Source organism: Anguilla rostrata, chromosome 14 (assembly GCF_018555375.3).
Source record: "Anguilla rostrata isolate EN2019 chromosome 14, ASM1855537v3, whole genome shotgun sequence".
NCBI lineage: Eukaryota > Metazoa > Chordata > Actinopteri > Anguilliformes > Anguillidae > Anguilla > Anguilla rostrata.
In genome coordinates, this window is record NC_057946.1 from 16,760,765 (window position 1) to 16,775,974 (window position 15,210).

The 15,210-nt window shown below is 40.3% G+C and overlaps 1 protein-coding gene across 10 annotated transcripts in view; it reads left to right on the forward strand.

Moving 5' to 3' along the window:
• The window catches only part of LOC135239253 (disabled homolog 2-interacting protein-like), a 247,700-nt gene that overhangs the window by 155,707 nt on the left and 76,783 nt on the right, over positions 1 to 15,210 (forward strand). The gene's annotated exons all lie outside the window — the stretch shown is intronic.

Genomic DNA, 15,210 nt, shown 5'->3' on the forward strand with positions numbered 1-15,210 from the left:
CGTTTGATAAATTTTACTGTTAGAGACATCAACTGCAACAAATAAGGGAGTGAACATTAGGTAACAATATCTGATGTGTAAGTACGATGTAAGTACTTATGCTCACTTTCACAATTCTTTTTCCGCAACTAAAACTAAGAAAAAGAGTTTAGCTGATATTGTGATTAGCAAAATATTAACTCGTCAAATATCTTTTACAAAAACTAGTATGTCAAGTCTCTACTATATTGGCCTAAACAGATATATAGTAGGCACTTTCCCTTCCACATTTTAAATGCATATTGAGGAGCAATTACAGAACACAAATACATTGAATGGATGTTGCTACAAAAATGTCAGTGTGAAAATGCATCAAATATGGCATTTTTTTAATATAAAAAATTAAGGATTGGCACTTTAAATACATAAATACTGTTGTTATTAATTTTCCAGTAAACATTACCGATGGCCTCCTGTTGGTCAGGTAACTCTGATTAGCTGATCAACCATTTTATCACCATGAACCAAAATGTGAACAAAACATTTCAAAAAATCAAGCAGCATGAAGTGTGGTCTTTTCATTTAATGCGTCATTATCTCCTACTGATAATGTTGGGTGATATACTGCTACACCATTCAGAACCTTCTAGCAAGGGTCCGCTGCATGAAAAGGTGCATTTAGGGGCGGACGCAAATCCAAAAACAGACACATTAGCTGCCGGGTGCGGCATGGGTCAATGTCTGAAACCACAGTTCTGTGTCGAAAACAGACACCATTTCATGCAAGGAGATGTTCTTGTCCAGCCACTTGGCATAAATTACCAGACATGGCCGTCCACATCTTGGGACACACTGTGAAATTTCATTGCGTACAAAGTCCATGATTTAACCTGGAATATCCAAGCCCAGAAATCCCTGATTACAGACTTGGCCTGGAAGTGTGCAGAAGTGTTTGAAAATGCAAATGTTGAAACTACTCTCGACTGACACAGCCCGAATTTCACTGAAATTTGACAGGTTGTGTATCTTCCAGAAACTCAATTTTTCATGCAGCGATATTGTCTAGAGGCATAAGTGACTGTTGGTAAATATTAACGTATCCAACTGTGTGCCAGTGCTGGCAGTTGAGACTGGTCCAATATATTTCTGCCATCAGCCATCAGTTGACTCCCGGTGCAAATTCATTTGTTCTAGAATTGATTGGCACCATCAGAAAGCCTGCATTGGCTGCTAACTGATGAGTAACTGTTGGTGTTGCATAACTTGGCATTAGTGTACCAACATTGACTGCACATGGATTAATGACAGTCCATTACGACCCAATAATGTGCCATATTTAGCCTTTAATGGTGACAGATACCTGTCATATCCACCCATACGCAGCGTTGGTCTGGCAAGGTCACGCATATAGGACATTCCACCAACCATTAGATTGCAATGCAATGGAATTGCTTGGAATTGATTAAATTGTTTTCCATTAATAGTACATGGCGGTTTCAATTAGATATGGGTCATGGCAGAAGCAGTGTTGCCAATGGAAACAAATCTGTTCAACTGATTAGACTGTGAAAAGCATTCCTGCTTTGCCTGTTGGTTTGCTCGAGCCACCACGACATCGGTCAGATGAGTCATAGCTTGTGTGGGGGAACACAAGGTTGCCACTCCCAGGAGCAGTAGCATACCCCTTTGCTTTTAAAATAAGCCTTGGGCTATTCATTAAAAAGACTTATTATATCACTCTCCCAGTTTGGTACTTTGTTACTTTTTATGTTTTTGTTCCATTTGAGATGCACAGCAGGGTTCCTATTGTATGCTCTCAATATCCGTTATTGCTTGGCTGTCTGAAAGTATTCTGTAAGGATTGCAGGTCTCTCCCATTCACGTGTGTTATATCGAGAGAATCAAAAAGAAGGAGCCCAATAGTAACATTTCATGCCGTGTTTCTCTTTATCAGAAACCCACTAGAAATATCATGCCCTTTGGGAAGATGGGTGGAATGAAGCAACGGCCGTCCCTCAGGAGCCAATCATATGCCTGGGCCAAATCCCATTCTGCCAACACCCCCCCAACCCGCCGTTTCCTAGTAATGGGTTGTTTGTATTCCTGGTAAAGGTCAGGGCCATTGCTGTAGCATTGTTCACCTCTAGGAAAGTGCTGCTTAACATTGCTTTAAAATTGGACAGACTCTTGTTCTCCTCCATGCTTCCATGCTGGTGATACCTGGCTGTTAAGCTGAGCACAGTGAATGTAAAAGGAGATATGCAGCTTTCTCACTTTACAGATCTTCCATTGACTCTGCTCGCCCTGATGCTCATGGGGAGAGCGCCACTGATCTCAGCTGGGGGTGAGTGAACACTGTAGTGCCATGCTGCCTCCATCCTTTCACTGAGCCACTTTAGCTTTACCCTGCGATCCCTGATTGAGTATTACTCCACCCGCTCCTCGCCATATCAACTTCATACTGATTACCACCCTCTCTACTCTGCTGTCTCCTCGATTATCACACCACCATCTCTACTCTATTCTCTCACTCTGTTTATCACACCACCCTATCTACTCTATTCTCTCACTCTGTTTATCACACCACCCTATCTACTCTATTCTCTCTCTCTGTTGATCACACCACCCTATCTACTGTATTCTCTTTCTCTGTTGATCACACCACCCTATCTACTCTATTCTCTCACTCTGTTTATCACACCACCCTCTCTACTCTATTCTCTCTCTCTGTTTCTCACACCACCTTCTACTCTATTCTCTCACTCTGTTTATCACACCACCCTATCTACTCTATTCTCTCACTCTGTTTATCATATTGCATTATCTTGTTTTAACTTTGTTGCTTTCCTCACTCAGTTCATTCTTCTATTCTACCATCTCTTCCTTGTTTTGTCTTTATCCACTTGCTTCACTTTTTTTCTTTTGCTGTTTTCCTCACACCACTTCTCATTCTTCATTACATTTGATTTCTCTTTGTTTCTCTCTGTGTGTGCCATTCCCTGTTCCTTTTACTCTCTGTCACACTCCTGTCTTTCTGGTGGAGACTTCTTAGATATTCAAAAATAGAAATTTCAGTTCCTAATACATTCACAAGTTAAGCAGAGCTCATACAGAAAGGCCTAAATTGTATCTGCAGCTGCTCAGATTTAGGAACCAATTTATGCAGCTGAATTTTTACTGGAACAATTCAAATTAAGCACCACGCTCAAGGCTACAATAGCAGAATCTCAGCCAGGATTTCAATCACCAGCTTTCTGGTGGAGGCCCTGAACCAACTCCATTCTACCGAAACAGCAGTCTGGAATGTTCTGCGATGCTTAGCACATATTACAAACTCATATGTATGAAACCAGTTACAGGACCCCACAGGGGAGAAGTGGGGTCGTATCCCCTCTTTTAGGAACTTCTCTTCTGAATTGAAAAATCAATTCCATCTGCACTGCCCAGCATGCCATTAACTATTTACACCGGCCTCCCTTTGGCAAAGGCTTAAATAAATTCACATCCAGTAGAAGCACATGCAAAATTCAACATCTCAGGCTTGCACATTGTGGCCATAGTATGAATATTACATATAGAACATGCTTTTCTGAATTACGCGATGACTGTAATTTGAACGTATTCACGCTCCGTTCACACAGTGAAGATTCTGTTGAAATTGTCTGCCATTCACATCACTCAGACCAGGAATCAAGAGGCTTCTGCAGAAATGCCAGAGTTCAAGTGCTCTGGGCTTCTTTCCGTTTGCAGCTGATTGGCCCCCGTTACCACAGCAACAGACTGACAAGCCATACGAAGTGCTCACCAGGTCCACATTATGCATGTTTTGATTTTATCTCACAGCGATTGAAATGGGTCGAGACTCACTCATATTGTGGAAGTGGTCGAATGCCGAGTGCTCCGGCAGGAAGTGGAGAACCATCAAGACCCATTGTTGCAGTCTAAGAGAGATCCGATTGCATGATGACAGTTAACCTGATTGATGATTCAGGGTAAGCCTTCTCAGGCCAGAAAAATAGTGGTATGGAATTTCCCATACCACTTTGGAGGAGGGAGTGAACACTCACGTGAGGTGAACTGAGGCTCACAGCTTCTGAATTGCAAGAGCGATGGGATTCTGGGTCAAGTGTTGTGTATATTGCAAAAAACAAGGAAACAGTAGGCTGTCTCTATTGATTCTAAATGGGGGTTAGAGAAAGTATAATGAAGCCAGTCTGTAGGAGCTCAGCATGGATCCAGTAGAGCAGCCAAGACAGTGACCTCATGATGCACAAGAATTTGTGGCTTTTCCCCCTGGCTATCGGGAAATTATATTTTGAAAATGAAACTAATCTTTCCAGGAGAAAGAGAGAGGAATTGCCCCCTGCCCTCCACCCCTCCCTCCCGCCAGTTGTGGCCTGCGTATGACCTTTCCCTTTCAGTGCACCTCAGGAGTCTAACAAAGCCAAAGGTGGGAAAATATGAAGATTGATGTAAAAATACTGCAATACTCACTTCCTTTATTGTATCTGCATCTTTTAGCATATTCAGCTTTGTGTGCATCTACCCGTTTCATGACATCGAGCCATAAATCCAATAAACAGATGACATTTAGCATTATGAGGTTCAGTAAATATTCTCCTGGTGGGCATATTATAATTTCCCAGCCTTTGTAAAACAGTGCTGCCTGTGCCTGTAGGGGACCAGATCTCTCGTACAGTGATAGCTGTGTGTGGTGTGGAAGAAGGAGATCTCACACAGTGATCACTGTGCTCTCTATGCAGGAAGGATCTCTTGTACAGTGATAGCTGTGTATATTGCACACAGTGATTGCTGTACATAGTATTGTGTACCCAGTATTGCATCCTGACTGGCAGCAGAATAATCAGTCTATTTGACAGACCAGGGCAATGGAAGGTCATCCTAATCCAACAGCAAATTTCTGTCTTTGCATCAATACCCCCCTCTCAGGCTACTATATATTTGAATATAAGAATTAGTGTTTGTTACACTTACAATAAATAGATGGATAAATGCTTTTTAATATTGCAACAGAGAAAAAAAAGTCCTGTTGTATTGAAAGTGTCCTCTTGTACAAAGTCCGTCAACAGTGAGTGCTTAGGTTTTTGTAGAATTCTTATGCTGCCAAGCATACAGTGAAATTAACCTTGTCCTGGATTATGTTTGTTCACTGTGTTATGTTTTTCCCTCTTTGAAGGGAAAGGTATTGTTTGTGAAAAGTGGCTCTTTTTTAGCATTTTCTCTTGATTCATCTATTATTCAAACATATTTGATTTCACCGAAACCCTGTTCTCCCCAGACAAATGGCTTTCAGGTAAGATGATATGGGTAGTAGTTTAGCAGCTTAGCTTCTAGACCAATATTTTACAACTGGAGGTGTTGCTGTATTTCATTTTCCAAAATAAGGCCCTACAGACATATGTTTCACCTTGAAAAATGTTTTTGTTAATGACTGCATTATTCTGTTCTTATCCTACACACTGGCTCTTAATAAGCTAAACCTTGGAATATTCATGTCTCTGAGAATATCTGTCTACTCCTTTGCTTGACATGCCAATACAGCTCACTCTAGATTGCTGCAGACCCACCTGTGGGTGGGTTTTACACATTACTCTATTCTCTTACACATTAAACAGTTTTTTTTTACCCATCCTCATGTGCAGGGAGCTAAAATGAAAGTCTACTGGGTTTGCTTCGTGCCCCATGCATATTAAGTCTGCTCCAGCTCTTTTTCAACTTCTTGATTTTGCCATCTTTTAAATCATTATCTTCCTGGTGACAGCCTATGGGGCTCTTTTCCAAATTGCATCTGACTAGAGCAGCGTCAAGGTGTAAGGCATAACACCACAGAGTGACACACAGAAGAGCCGAATTGGCTGCTTGAAAGATGCTGTTGCCAGGTTGCCGTTTCCTTGGTGTCTCTCAGCTGAAGCCATGGCCATTTAGAGAAAAAGACAAACCTGAAAATGTAAAGAATCCTGCCTCCTTTCACTCTTTATGGAATATAGCCCAAAAGCATATTTCCATACATTCATTCATATCGTTGTCTCTGAAAGGTGGCAGTCATTATGATTTTATCATAATTTTCTAAGCATTTTCTGCTGGAGTTTAAGCTAATCCTCACATACATGAAGATACTTCACTCAATAAGATCTGACAAGAGTGATGTATCATTACAATAGTCTTAAGAGGAGGTAACATGGTGGAATTATATGTTTCTATCACCGAGAAGATTCTAAAACTAGCTGAGGTGCCTGAAGGTGTAGGAACTGATTAAGTAAATGTATTGCAATTACAGCGGATGTCTTGAATTAGTCCCTCTGCGTTTTGGTTTAACAACAGTGTCCGCACTGAGCAAGGTGTTTTCAGGGCTGCTGTGTTTGAGCTGAGGCACAGACAGGTGTTCCGAACCTGCATAAATAAATTGAGCTGAATTGCAGAGGTGGCAAACAGACCTACAAGGGCTGCAGCTGAAGTTGAATAAATTAGACCTGGGGCTCTCTGGAGGAAGGGTAGAGCAGCTGCCTGAGAAATCTGAAAGACACTGCCAGCATCTTCTTGCCTCTCTATCAATAGTGTCCCACATTGGTCGAGCTCATTCAGATGTACTAGACCATCATTGACAGAGAGCCCGTGGAAGTATGGGGCTAACAGAATGCACAATGAGAAAATGATCACTCATGAAATTCTGTGCAGTGTAACTGTTGTTTCATTTAAGTAGCTCAAGTGTCGCTTTTTATTGCAGGAATATCACACAGATAACATTAACATGCTAAACATTTTATTGATGAATTAGATCTCAGAGGAAGTGCAGTGTCTTTGTTATCTGAAATCTGTGGTATATTTGATCTGATTCCCCAACTATCTGTTTCAGAAGACCACTTGGGAAAAAGCCAGTCACCAAGCAGAAATTCCCACACGTTCACCAGATGAGGTGTGTCCACGAAGGCACCATCCTAATTATTGAGGAGACTGGAACACTTTGTGGGCTCCCATTAGAATCAAAATGAACGACTTCATGAAAATTGCCCTGCGTGATGAGATTCTGCCTTGTGCTGTCAAATTTGCCATTTGAAATAACACATTCCTGAGCCTCTGATAATATTGAATAGTGCTATTAAATCTAATGGTGGGAAGGAAATTGTCTGTAGGTGATTTTCCACATGTGTCAAGTTGTGTAGCTCACTGACCACAAGACTTCTGTATCTGAAACCATATAACGAATGATGCGATCTGGTAAAGGAACAGATAAGCTGCTACTTACCCCTGCAAATTCTACCGATTGACAGAAAATGCTTATCTTCTTACTTTGGGATTACTCCTTAAAAACAAGGGCTTAGAACTATTCCTTACCATTCATGGCTGCAGTTCGATTTATTTATTTATTTATTTATTTATTTATTTTTTGCAAAGCTTTAATGTGGGGAAAAAGGATAGATTTATATGTTTAGAATGTACAATGATAGAAAGCCACAAGGTTGTTGTTTTCCAACTGCTGATACACAATACAACTCTATGTAAATGAAATTATTTTGCGAACTTGAGTTGTGTTTCCTGGATTTCAGCTGGCATGCATGAGCTACATTATACCACTGACACGGAGATATCTACCACATAGTGCAACAGCATGCAATTATGCTCCAGAATTATATTAATTTATGCACAACAGCAGAGTTTTTTAATCATTGCTGGCATAAAAAATACAATGACTCACATGAGCCAGATTGTGTGCTTTGTTCACTTTTCTGCTGGTCAAATATGGAACAGCACACCACTATTTTTTCTATCTGTAAATAAAATATACATGTGTGAGGAAGTGCTGAGATCCTTCTGAATAGATTTCAGTCAGAAATGAGCTCATGGCTTGGCTAAACTTAAATCACTGCATTGCTGCAAAATGGACAGTGGTTTTGTGGGTGTCTGTGGGAGTGCCACCATTCTACCCATCTGACTGAGCAGCCACTTGTCCATGTAACTCATAATTAAACTCATGCCATTCCTTATAATGTTCCTTGCCACCCATCTGACTGAGCAGTCACTTGTCCATGGAATTCATAATTCGACTCATGCCATTCCTTGCAAAGTTTATTTGTTTTGTCATCAGATTATTTACACAATTGTAAACTGGAAGATCAGTCACGACTATTACAGCAAAAGCCAGTGCAGTTACACGCTTCCAGTCATCACTAGTTTATCATAACACATCTTGTTTCCACACTTTCAACACTGTTCACCAGTGCACTGATGGCAATATTAATTCATACAGGAGAGTCTGAAAAGGCAAGGATCTCAAATGCCTCCTCCTGCTGTTCAATTACAGAGGTAAGAATGATTTTGAAGTGCAATGATTTACCTGGAGAACTGCACTGTTTAGGACAATAGTCTGAAAATCACTCACCAATCAAGCAAATTCTCAGTTACCAGGTGAACCAGGCTCTTTTCTTTCCCTTGTGGAACAAAGCTGGCGTTGTCATAGAAACAGTGCTATCTATGGCTTTCTCAAGGCTTTCACATTCAATATGTTTTATTTGATAAGAGATACTAATATGGTGATATCTGTTTTTATCTTTATGCTTTCTCCCTCTTGCCCACGATGTGTAATATTCTGCACAGCACATATCAAAAGCTTTTTAATGCAGGGTAATTTATCCAGGGGTCTGACTGGAGAACCTAGGATATTGAGCTTTGCATGGGAGATTGCTTGGGGTCCTCTCTTTGACCACTTTGAATTGCTTGCTGAATTTCTTCTTTCAAAATGTATTCAAGGTTGAAGTACAATTTGAGAAACAATGGACTGTCTTTATTGGCATCTATGTTTTTTATTCAGATGTTTAATTTTAAAGATGTCCAACTTAGGCCTGCCCTTTTTTCCACCACTGACGTTGAATTGGCCAACTCTGTTGGTGTGTTCATTATGTAAAACCAGTGTTGAATGAGCTTCCTCTAAATTATGAACATACACTTAAATCCCAAAGCAAATTTTCTCCAACATGCTGACTGAACAGCCATATTTCCAAATAAAGCCTTGAAACATTTCCTTTTTTCCCTCATCAAGACTGTTTGATGTATTTGTTTAATTAAAATGTGCATTATAAACAGTCCGATGTTATGTTACCTATTAAAGGACTACTTCAATGGCTTTTGAACATACCATACTGTATGCTGTGTAAGTGCATGTGAGCGTGCATGCGTGTGTGTAAATTAACTGCTGCACAATGTTGACAATCACCCTTCTGAATCCTGTCTTTATGAACCTTGTACAGTGAAATATGGAATATTTGACTGGAACCCAACAAAGATAGTTGTGATCTTGTCCAGTGGGGAAAATGACTTTTATGTTTTTCATGTTTTAATTCTAGTTTTGGAGCTCACAATCTGTCACTGGAAACGGTGTACCTTCTGGCTTTAATATACTGTAGCTCAGTTACTGTACAGCTCAGTTGAGCTTTTATTTGCTGCTGGTGCACCTTTGCTCGTGGTAGGGGAAGTATTCCTGTGTCTGTATGGTCCCATGATTCCCAGGAAACGTGGTATGGTAAATCAGCCACAAAATATGGGTGCATTACTTCATCTTCTCAAGAATGAATGCATGGAGTTTGTTTACCAAAACTAATCAGGCAGGTGATCATGCTTTCGGTGATCTGGTCAGATTTGGTATTCATTGTTGTCTGTTTAAGTTGGAGCACCCGGAGATTAATACAAGAAAATGAAAGAGAGGGCTTAGCCAGCACCAGCAGAGGATGTGCTCATTGAAGCATGGCCATCTCTCGAATACTTAGAGTGTGAATGCACACTCGTATGAGGGAAAATAATACAATCTTCAAAGTGTGTAGTTCCAGAAGTAATGTAAGCCTTACTCCAGTTACTCTAGCAGTTAATCGACCTGATGACTCACCAACTTCCCTCTCCCACAGTTGCATCGGCTATAGTGTGCTTTTCAGTTTCATCGAACATGCTTAATCAGTTTAAGCTACATTTGTTTTTGTTGTTTTATGTGGCTCTGCTGGGATTATTTCAGTAGTGATGTTGATATAGTTTGTGCATATATCTATTCTCAAAATTCACTAATACTGTTTGAGCCCATCCTCACAGATCAACATATGTGTAAGATTGCGCAGTATTAGTTAACCTGGCCAAAGAGGGTAATGGATTTCTCATCATCCTAGAATTTTCTTGCTCCTTGTCTCTGATGCAAGAAGGCCCAGATATGACACGATTTTACATGCTGGCCTCTTCAAGTCTTGTTAGTTTCCAATATACAGTAGGCTATCCCTTACACCTCAAGCATAGGTAGTCTCTACTCATGGAGGTACATGGATGTATCGGCTTCTATTTAAATTTTTGTCTGCAGTGATCGGTCAGAAGTCTCCCAGGGAAAGTGTTTACCATTTTCCTGATTATTCATTCTACAACATGCAAAGCCAGAGGCAAGTGAGATGGGCCCCATGGCCACACAGACGGGATAGGCGATCGGAAATTGCCTTATAGCTGACTCCTTATCTTCCTTTCTTCCTTTGTTGTCCTCGCAGAACAGGTCATCTCTGGGTTTTGTTCCTTTCCATTTACATTGTAAAACAGGCATTAAGTATGAATCAGGACCATACATACAAGACCATACCATTATGTTAAATGCACACCATTTTTCTTCTTCTCTTCTCTCTCTCTATCTCTTTCTCTCTTGCATCAGTCAAAACATGCTTTGTCCTTGTTTTTATTTTTCAAGGTAGCTGAAGGTTACCTAACACAGACCACATGCTCTGATATTGCTTGTCACAAAGACAAGCTGAAAGCCAGGCATTTCCTCACCATTCTAGTCTTCTCTTCCAGTTATGTGAGAAAATATTGATTACTGTGTATGACTGGGGAGAGAGCCTAGATGGAAGCTGCACTTTGCTTCTGTTGTTGCTTTGCTTCTTTTGCTAAACACACAAGTCCAATGACACACTCTGTATATGCAACCTTAACAGCCTCCTATTGCCTGATATCACGCATTATGTTGAAAAAGCTGTGACTTTCCAACCATCTTTCAGTTCTTTCAGAGGAAGGGGAGAGGGTGGAGGTTGAGGCAGCTTGTCATGTCTGTTTGATCATATTTGTACTCTAATGTTGGCCTATCTGTCAGGCAGGTCATATTGTGCGATAAACTGGACGAGGGCCTTTTGCAGATCCACAATGAGGTAAACAGGGTTTATTTTTAACCAGAAGGGTTAAGGTTCATTATCGTTTCCCCCTTGAATGACTCTTAATTGAGTAGTAAAAGTGAGTACTCAGTCCTAAATGGAGCTTGAGTCAGATTATTAGTTCAGACCAAAGATCGCATTGCTGCAGGGTTCCAGTATGTCTGTATAACGCTCTTTATTACTCTGCACATTGATCATTTGTTTAGCAGACATCCTGTATCCTGGAGGATTGTATCATGATTATTTTTACTTGCATCATAACGCAGAAAGAGATGGTTCACTGTTACAACAAATCAAATAAATGATGAGAAGCTTAGGTCATAATTTATCCTGTATTGGTGTCCTTTGAAAGGAGAGGAGGAGGAAAGCAAGTCTTTTTGTGTACTTTGTGAGTTGCCATTTATGAATTAAGGGATTGGCTCATCATCTGAGACCAAGATTGACCTCATTTTCTAGCCATTTTCATCCCTGCGTCATTTGGGCAGCTTTGTACTAATCTGATGACGTGCATGTATTTAACCAATGCGGGTATGCATTCTTTGCAGTAGGGAGTGATGCTTGTCCCTTATGCAAGGCACTGAAATTCCTTCTGAGTTCTTAAGGAGCTGCTGAAACGCACTCTGGTTTTAATTGCTCGGCATATGAGTTTGCATTATCTCTATTTAGAACACAAGACATGCTGTTATACTTGCCATGCATCTGCTTAGTGAAGATAGACCGATTATGGAAACACTGTCTGACCTCTCAAACAGCCGTCACCTATGGATCTATGGATAGTCTGCGCAGATACAAATGCCCCCACTGGAGACTCAGGCTATGAGACTTTTTAAGAGACTATTAACTACAGCATGCCTTATGTCCTATAAACCAGTCCTCAGCCTCTGTGTGTTATCATCAGATAGGAGAAGGTGTATCATGGGCATCTGTTCTGAACAGGGAAAGTCTAATTCTGCTGACAAACTTTAACCTTCCCTCTCCACACTTAAAAAATTGCCTGTTTCCTTATTCAAGATATTATCACTTTGCATCTTATACCACTGCACTGTTTGACAAGTTTGACTTATCTTTGTATGCTACTGTATGAGCAGTTATTGAAACTACTTAACAATTAATATAATGTATAATGCAGTAAAACATTAAAACATTATACACATAGGTCAAAGGAAAAAAAAACACATAAATTCTATTTTTCCCTCTCTTTCTCAGGATGATAGACAGTCATGCCCTTTAGACTGCAAGGCAAGTTAGATGGCAGCTAATTGCTCTTTTGCTCACTGCTCCTGATTGTGCTTGGTTGGAGATGGGAAACAGATCATAGGACAGGGAACTGTCAGTCTCCCGCCATAGTTTCCCTCATTTCCCTCAAGATGCCATTCCCCATAGTTATCCCTCTGTGATTGTCTGGTTTGAAGAACATACTTTGCTATGATGGGCAGGCTGGCTTGTCATGAGAGAGCCGTAAAAATAGCACTGTACAGAATCACTTTAGCTATGATAGGAAGGCCCGACGAATGAGTGTGAAAATTCAAAGACCTCCACAGGTTCAGTCTGAGCTACTGACAATGAAATTCTTTTTTAAAGTTGTACAAATGTGAGTTCAGCCTTGAGTGAGTACATAATGAAATGTTTATCCTATATTATAAAATTTGGTATTGATAACACCTAGCCTTGATTGGTTTTTCCTCATTCCCTCATAATAAAAACATCTTTTTTGCTTCTTCTCTCGAGGGGCGTGCTTCATAATGTCTGCACCTGTGGCTCTGACTCACACAGACGTGGTCATCATTTTGGATCTGAAAGCTGGGAGTTTTAAAGTAATGGATGTCTGAAGTTGTGCCGATGCATATTCAGGTTGAAGAAAATCAATAAAGGCTGTTATGGGTGGTTCCAGTGCAGCCATGGCAGTGTAGCCAAATGGATCTGAGTAGTTTTCATGTGTCAATCATTTGTAACATACTCAGCCAGAGAGACAAACCTTCTAATGATTTTAAAAGATCAATATAAAAAAATGGAAAAGAATGTGCCTTTATATCTGCTGCTTGGATTAGTGAGAAGGTGGGCATTTCTTAAACAATGGGCTTTACTCAAGCACTTTTAGTTCAGTCTTAAATGTAAGGTTCAATAAAAATGAATATGTACATTTTTTAACTGCAAGTCAATTTCTTTTTTTGTTATTTAAAAATGACCTAAAAGATTGTATTGCCTCAAAGCCATTTGCATTTGTGAAATCTCGGCAGGCCAGAGTGGGATTTACACTCTGTTTCTCCATTAGAGTAAATGCTTTCTATAAAATCCTACTCTGTTGAGATATCATGAGCACATTCTGTGCCACTTTCAAGCTCAACTGTAAACCTTTTACAGCTTTCCCAATTCTTATTGACAAAAAATACATTTACGGGATCAGACTACTTATTCACACAAAACAGCAGAGCAATATCACCTTCATAATCTCCTTGGAGTTTGCATTTGAAAGACATGAAAAAGGGAACTTTTTCGGCGCATCATGGTGATGATACCCCCGTTATTGTGTTTTGCTGTATGGGTTTTGTGGAAAGACACACAGGACTGAGTAAAGCAGACAATTATCAGAGCTTGCCGGTTAAGATCATTACTTTAACACCCCGCCTTATGCAAAACAATTTAACGTTTCCAAACTGAAGCAGCAATATTTACTCTTTTATTATTTTATTGCATGTGTGTATGTGTGTATGCGTGTGTGTGTTTGCAAGGATATGTTTGCTGTTCGGTGCTGTGTATGGGTCAATTAGAGAGAAGCAGAAAGAGTGAGGTTTTGTGAAGCCACACCCAACCCCCAGCACCTCAGTTATTGTTCTGCAAAAAAGATGGGAGTAACTGGGGTGGAAGTGAATTTGTTTGAGCCTTACACCAATTAGAGGGAGGAAAGCCTTTCAGTTTAAGATGGAGATCTCAAATTAGATCCTTATTGAGTGCAATGGAGTGAAATGGGAGCGGTTCAGCTTGCCAGTAGCTTGATTTGTCTCCATTGAGCTTTTACCATAAAGTTACTCATTTCTTCTATCACAACAACAATCACAGGCCTATTTTTTATTCAACTTTCCTACCTCCCCTTGCCTTTTCACGTGTGAATTTAGAAATCTTCACATGCAAATTTAAATATTCATATGTGAAAAGAAAATGTGAGCTGGACATTTTCACTTGATTGGCCATTTTCACATGTAATTCAATTTTCCACACATGAAAACAAAGCATCTGATGTGAAATCACATGAAATTCCTCATTTTCCCATGTGACTGACTTTTTCAAACGTGAACTACAATTTTCATGTGAATACAAAACATCTGACTTTAAATGGCATCGGTTATCTTTTCCCCCTCTCATCTTAAGAGTGGCATTATTTTATAGTTCACATGTGTATTCTTCACATGTTGGGTGTTCATGGGGGTTTTTGAGCATGTGATTTTTTCATAAGAGTGAGACTGCTTTGCTCCTCCCCATTCCTTTTAAGTTTGTACGTTGATGGACTGGTGATTATGACCTGTGTATCATTTGGCTTTAACTCTGATAATGGATGTAATGGTCCTCTCTTATGGTTTAAATTTTTTATCTGTGCATTAATGCCAAACCACAATTTGGTGTTTCCCATCTTTGTCATTGTCCTCATCACTGTGATTACCTCTGAGCTACTGTCTATTCCCAACACAAATGGTGAAGTAAGTGTTGTGTGATTAATACCCAGTGCATCTCAATAAGGTTGGCGTGAACGGCTCTTGTTGCACTGATTGAATGAGTAATGGCCATAAACAGCCACTGAAAGCTTAACGTCTCCTGATCACGCCAAGATTTATTTGTTGGTGAGGTCATATTTGTGTAGAGAGAACATCCTCTGAGCTAGAGGAAGGTATTCACGGCCGTGCTGTATGCAGTACAAACCTGTTTCGTAAAACCCTCCCAAACCACCCGCCACTGCCCCACCCAGGTGTCCTGGCTCCACCTCGGGGCTATCTGCCCATGTCCATAAACAGTTTGTCAGTGACGGACAGGGATCCCTGAACAACGGTAGCCATAGCGG